At 42.0% G+C, this 6,675-nt stretch overlaps 1 long non-coding RNA gene across 1 annotated transcript; it reads right to left on the bottom strand.

Moving 5' to 3' along the window:
• Nucleotides 1-1,858: 1,858 nt before the first annotated feature.
• LOC105941093 (uncharacterized) lies at nucleotides 1,859-5,608 on the bottom strand. Its single transcript, XR_001167720.2, has 2 exons — nucleotides 5,544-5,608; nucleotides 1,859-5,398 (listed from the first exon to the last, which is right to left on the bottom strand). It is a non-coding gene; the product is annotated as an uncharacterized LOC105941093 (long non-coding RNA).
• Between the last annotated feature and the right edge of the window lie 1,067 nt (nucleotides 5,609-6,675).

Below are 6,675 nucleotides of genomic sequence, written 5' to 3'. Positions count from 1 at the left end.
ATCATCACTAACAATAGCCAGTGCTCAACATTGCCTCTTCCACTCAGTAGGTTCCTTTAAAAAAAAAAAAGAGGAAAATGCCTAAATAAGTTTACATGAAACTTTTATGTAATTCACAAAAGCATTAAGACAACACATCTAGGCATTCTTCTTCTATAATCATGAGCTTACAAGTGTTTAAATTGCTCATTTGCTCATTCTTAGGCTATTTAAAACTGGAGGTGCAGGATGATCAAATTATCTTGTAGCGGAGTGACCTCAGAGAGGGCAGGGGCTGTAACATCCACAACTAGATGCAGCAGTTTCCATAGAAACTCAGAGTAATCTTAACCGTTTTCTCAGTAAAACACAAAGTAACCAGGGAGAGGAGATCCAGTGGTGCTTTGAACCTTAACAAAAATAATTAAAGCTAAAGCTCAGTGTGCTCAGAAAACTGCAAGATCTGTCATTTTTATTGGTAGTAAAAAAGTTTATTTATATATGGGAAGTAAATGGGAGATGACTTCACATTTCAGTGACTTAATTTGCAAGCTTTATTGATGAGAAAAAGATTGCTACTATCTGTTTGTAATTTCCAGTGTTGATGATGCCCATACAGAAATACCTAAAACTAAGAACCAGCATTTAGTTTGTGTCACTGTTGGATTATTAAAGTATTCTCAAGTCTTTGAGTGATTAAGCCCAATGTCTTCTCGTCACATTTGTTTCTGTTGCAATAGCTACACACAGACTGCAGCTTAATGTCATTTTGCTTGTGATTTAATCTGACCGTCTGGCCAGGCATGTGTAATTTCATCTACAACTGTCTCCAAAACAGCTCCCATAATATCTGGAGATGAACTGAAATGTAACTCCCTCCTGCTACAAAGGTATTATGTGGAACCAGCCTTAGTCGCTGGCTAATTAAATACACCCAGATTTGTCTTTTGAACAGATGGTGTTGATCCGAAATTTGAATAAAGTATAAATAAAGTCATGGGACACCAGATGTCTCTTTAATGTGTCAAATTGTGCTCTTTGCTTCTTTTTTCTGTTTTGTATGTATTAAACTGAGTTTTATATAATTCAAAGTCTGATAAGGAGCCAAATAGTGCTGAATGTTTTGGTTTGAGGCCAAGTTCTGGATAAAAAGAGGCGGACGACTTGTTTCCGTCTGGTTTCCTGTAATCCGTGCTGACCCTAGCAATCCAGCTGACCACTTCCACCTCGTCTGTACTTTGCCCCTCAATGGCCTACCCACCCTTTTATCAAGACCTAAGCACTGTTCCCTCCACACCCACGCTTTACCAGCTGTAATTTAATTTGATGAAATATGTTTATACCCAGAAATATAAAATTAATTCCTGCAGAACTGTGACTTAATAACAAGTGAGAGTACTTGGCCTACTTTATTCTACTGCCAGTAGGTGGTGTCATTTATTCTGATTGATGTTGGCCAGTCTGTTTTCTTAACAACCAGATTCCTCATCCCCGGGTATCTGAACAAGTCATCCTAGCTGGCAGGGCAACACATGACAGCGCGTCTAAATACAGCATCGAAATTTCAAGCGAAGGCTGTCAACTGAAGACAGGTTTTGCGTTTTGTGAAAAAACAGAGCGACGGTTGTAATTATTGCTCACACTGTTCGAAATAGAGCCAAAACAATGTTGTTCTCCTTTGTATCCACTGTCCACTCTCCACTTGTCTTCTGTATTTTTAGCCCTGTCAGAGATTCTTCCAGATTGACCAGGACAGAGTTGAATGGTGTGACGGTTCACACTATTCTAAATTATTTTCCAAAGCAAACAAGTACAAAGACATACAATGAATGCATAAAGGTTCTTTCTTTTTACCTTTAGGCTATCACAAACAAGGTGCTTATGTGACATTTGTTTAATACAGTGCTTACATGAACAATTCAAATTTACATATGAGTAGAAATATACAGTACAAATAGAAAAATAATTGTATATACAGCACCAAATATTAGTGGGCACACAAACCAACGTATTTTGTGTCACTCGCTGGAGTGACAAAAAGCATAGGCTGACAGCATGGCTGTCTTCTGGGAGAGGGACATTTTTCCCCGCAGCAGAGAGAGGTAGGTTTTCCCTTTAATCTTTCAGAAGGCAGAAGGGAAATCACTTCACATCTCCAAGAAACAAGAAACAATTTCTGGTCACCTTCCATCATTTTTTTGTTTTTGTTTGTTTGTTTAGTGTCAATATACTGGCACGATATAGCTTTAAAATGAACAACAATGCGGCCAAAGTGTACTACATATATAATGTGGACTATACAGAGGCGAGAGTATAAGCGTATACACGTTACCTATCTTGTTTTTGGCATCCTTTGTTTCCCACAGTAAACTGACGAATAACCATCTTTTTTTCCTCTCTGTGCCACCAAACATCCTTCTCTTCCACATCTGTGACAGGTCCACCACATCTGTCCACAACTCATGCCCATCATTGTTAGAGCAAACCCTAATCCGGGTGAACGGATCTGATAGCAAAGCGAGACAGCCCGTGTAATGTAAATCTTAACTTGTCTTGATCAGAGGATACTAAAACAATGGCCCACCTATAAATACTTTTATGAGCTTTGTGCATTTGACATTTACCTTAAAAAAAATTATAAATGCTTGCAGTATGCCGGTGTTTGCAAACACACTGATCTAAGGTTCAGAGAAGACTTATTCCTCTCCTATTCAATTTAAATTCTCGCCATGGATTCCAGTAATGCATCATGTTCCTCGACAATATTACTGCTTTGTTCAGGATGGCTGATCCTAATCTAACTGCTGGGGCAACTACTCACTGCCACATGTAGTGAAAGGAATGACTTCCCAGGTTCCTTGTTTTTCTCCATTACCTCCTAACTATATTTCTCTTCCTTCATTAGCATGCAAGACAACATCTAAATGCACACTGAGCCGCAAAACATGTCAAAAGAAAAGGGGCCGACTCTTTGCAAGTGTACTGAGGTTGGGCAGGATGACAGATGCAGCCTTGAATTTGGCAAGTTGGCCTTCAAAAGGTCCTCGGTGGGATTGGCATTCGATGTTAACTGTTACCCCTGGGTATACAGACACATTTTCCTTAGCAAGCTTGACTAAACCAGTGGAGACAATCAATGCAACAGTGATCTATAGTAGCTCTCAAAGGTAAAGAAGTGTCACTAAAGTCCTTCACGTGGAGACAAATTGTCTTCTCTGAAATTGCTATACATTGTATACATTGCACTTACTCCCTGCGGGAGTTACGTTTTGAACCTCATGTTACATTCAGTCACACAAAAGAGAATGATTAAGACAGAGTAAAATGCCATTGTTTATCTCATCCTGTGAGAAAGCACCTATTCACAGATGTGGCGCTGAGCGCAGCTACATTCACTCACTCTTCCTAAAAGAAAATGTGAAGGAAAAGGAAACCCCAGAGCCACTTAGAGCCTACCTATTACTCAATTTTCACTAGAGAACAGCCTTGTATCCTATTTTCACACAGGATTTTGCGACTCACTTTTAATCAACATTTTTTCCACAGCTGGGGGAAAAAATTAAAACAACCAATTCCTTTGGCACAGATAGATAAAGACTGCATGAATGTCTGCGGACTGTGAGGTTGTCGTGTAAGTGTGTGTCTTAATTTGAGCATAATAAGTCTGTCCACACATCTCCTGGGCTATACAACAATGGAAAATGAGTGTGATTAAGTCAGAAGCTGGCAGTGTACAATGAGAAACAGATTTGAAGAGTCCTGTTGGGTAAAGAGAGAAAGCAAAGGGGGGTAACTCTTGGAGTGGGGGAATGTGGCAGAGCTTTTTTCCATGAGTGGTTGCTCAAGGCACCAAACGGGAGGGGCCCTAGGGGAGCAGGATCAGTCAAAGTGTCCCTGCCGTGGCATGTCCCCTATGGCAGTGTCCTTCAATAATCCTGGACTCCTTTGTATGGAGTTGAGGTGTCCCACAAAGACATAGGGCTGAGTGTAAATGCTCACTTATTGAAAAGAAAGGCAATCAAGTCAGTCATAATTAGGTCCCCAGTCCTTTGTAATGCGAAGCTGAAGCTACAAAAGGCCTTTCAGGGTATGTCGCTTTACTTAAAATGCTTTCTTGTTTGCCATGGACATGGCCATATGTGCAAATCTCTTTTTCCTTCATTGTGAGGACCAAATTCCAAAAGTCTCTCAGTTGACCTGGATCTTAATTTGAGCACACACAAACACTTTGCACTCCTCCAGCAGGTCCTCTACCCTCTCCAACTGATCGTCCACACAGATGCCAGTAAGATCCAGCAGGACTCAAGTTCCAATCTCTCATTGCGCAAAAAAAAGCCCCCAACACATTGCTGTAGTGTCACAGGACGAGTGAATGACGTTGGCCACTGACGTGGGTGCGTTGCTTTTTCGGCCAGGTATCGGGTTGCCGTCTTTGGCCCGTTTGTGGCCTCTTGGAGAGTCACCTGTCCTGATACAAGGAATGCTGTGACTGACGTGCCTAGTGACGCCAGCACTGACTCCAGCAGCAGCTCTGCATAGCGTGTTAGGTGTCTGTGTGAGCTCCCGCTGTAACTGCTCGTGCGTAAGTCATCAAAGGCCTGTTAGTGTGTGTAAATATGCATGCAGTGTCCAATGCATATTTTGCACATCTCCTCGGAGGTTGTTTTGACACCGGACACCTGCTGTCTGATGATAAAAGAGCGTGTGAGGCACTGGTGATCTCTCATTGCCAATCCAAAAAAATCTGATGCAGACCTCACAGACTAAACAGATCTTCGGCGTCATGTTTATCTGTCCTTTTGACCCAAGCTATCTCCAACATGATTTGAATTCAACTTTGTAACTTCAGAGAATGGAGGGACGTTGCATTGGGAGGTGAAGTGAAGAATTTCTGGCCAAACCTTGAGCTCCCAGCTCTAGGCATGTTCCTCTATCATACCCCTGTGTTCACTCACAGGGGACACTGCTCAGACGTGAATGAGCCCCCCTCTTTCTTTTTCCTTCTCTTCTTCTTGTGGACAGTCCAACAAGCAGTTGCCATCATTAACAGCAAAATACCCATGACGAGTAGCACAACTGACACCACTTTAGTCTGAGGCAGGTCATTATAAGTGTAGGTCACTCCTGTTCCTGCTACACCGATAACTAAAGAGATGATTCCAAATGGAAAGATGCAGCGGTACCAGGACTTCTCCATTCCTCCAGTAGCCTGAGATAGACGCTCCAGAGAGGAGAGCACCTCGGGCACTTTGGCCCCACCAGTCTCTAGCGATTGACCCTCCTGCCCCAAGTTGGTCTGCGGCTGTGGTTGGCAAGCCAAATGGCCTGTTGTACAGCCCATCCTGACTGTGTGGGCTGGCGTATCCTGACAGGATCAGCAGCGTTGGCTTCTGGGATCCTACTTGTAGGTAGCTCTGGCCTGGAGAGACAGAACGAGACAAACGGAGGCGGAAAAAAGGAGAGGAAGGAGAAGGAGGTCTGTATGAGACCAAAGAAACGACTTGAGCAGGTATGGCTTGAACATGTCCGATGAAATCTTCTAAAATCAGCTGAAATCCACTCACACTTTCCTCTTCTCTGCCTCCCTCTCTTGCTGTTTCTCTGTACACTGTCTGCCGGCTCTCTAGTAGCACATTGTACACTCTGCAGAACGTAGTGAGGGGGGCATATATATATAAAGGCTTAAGGAAAGAGGAGGGGCTAGGGAGGAAAAACTGGGAAGTCCAAGTGCTACGATTCGTTAGCTCATTGGTGACATCAAACACTGAAGTAGGGAGAACAGGGGTTGACGAAACACAGGAAGGGGGAGGGGAGGAGAGTTAACTGCTCTCTCTATTCTTCATGCTCCCATCACTGCCTCTCAAATGCAGCATCTTTGTTTTCCTGCAGTATAAAACGTTCCCCATGGGAACGCAGAAGCCTAGTGTTGACTTGAAATTAGACGCGAATGGGAAATCCTTATTTATCTCTATGTTTACTGAAAAAAGAAAAGGGACATTCCCCATATAGATCGCTACAGATGTGTCATCTCTTCATGGGAATCACACAATCACACAGTCACAGTGATTCCATCCCCATCACGTCAACATGAGTCAGTCATCAATTTTTATTTATATATATATATATATATATATATATATATACACATACATATATATATATATATAGGGCCTCTATTAATGTAAATACAATGATGAAAATATTGACTCGTGGCAGAAATACTCATAAAAAAATACAGGCAGCCTCCACCTTCCCTCCCACACACACATGCACACACACGGCTGGAGCCAGTTCTTTCTGAATGGAAAGCAGCCTAGTAGTAGTTAATCCCCTTGTATGCTCGCTCTTCCACAAAAAAAAAGAATTAAATAAAATCAATCTAGACACCTTTCATGTCCAACGTTTGCTAATCGTCCTCCTCCACATTTATAAAGCTACGTTTGTGAAGGACACACAAATCTGATTGTCTGTTTTATCTTCAGGCATTACTGGGTTTTCTACGACAGCATGTTAGCCTTTTAATGCTTCCAAGATTTATTTTTTTTATCAGCTCAACTTATTCTTGATAATATGATAATCAGAGATTTTACCAGAATAGAAAATACGTCATGCTCCCTTATAAATGCCAAACAGGCTTCTTTCTGTACAGGACAGCTGCTGTTAAGACCGTGTATGGGTTGTCTTGACAGAAAAATT

The sequence above is a fragment of the Maylandia zebra genome, linkage group LG4, assembly GCF_041146795.1.
Source record: "Maylandia zebra isolate NMK-2024a linkage group LG4, Mzebra_GT3a, whole genome shotgun sequence".
Taxonomy (NCBI): domain Eukaryota; kingdom Metazoa; phylum Chordata; class Actinopteri; order Cichliformes; family Cichlidae; genus Maylandia; species Maylandia zebra.
The sequence above is the reverse complement of the archived record's forward strand: the minus strand, read 5'-3'. Positions and strand labels throughout refer to the sequence as shown.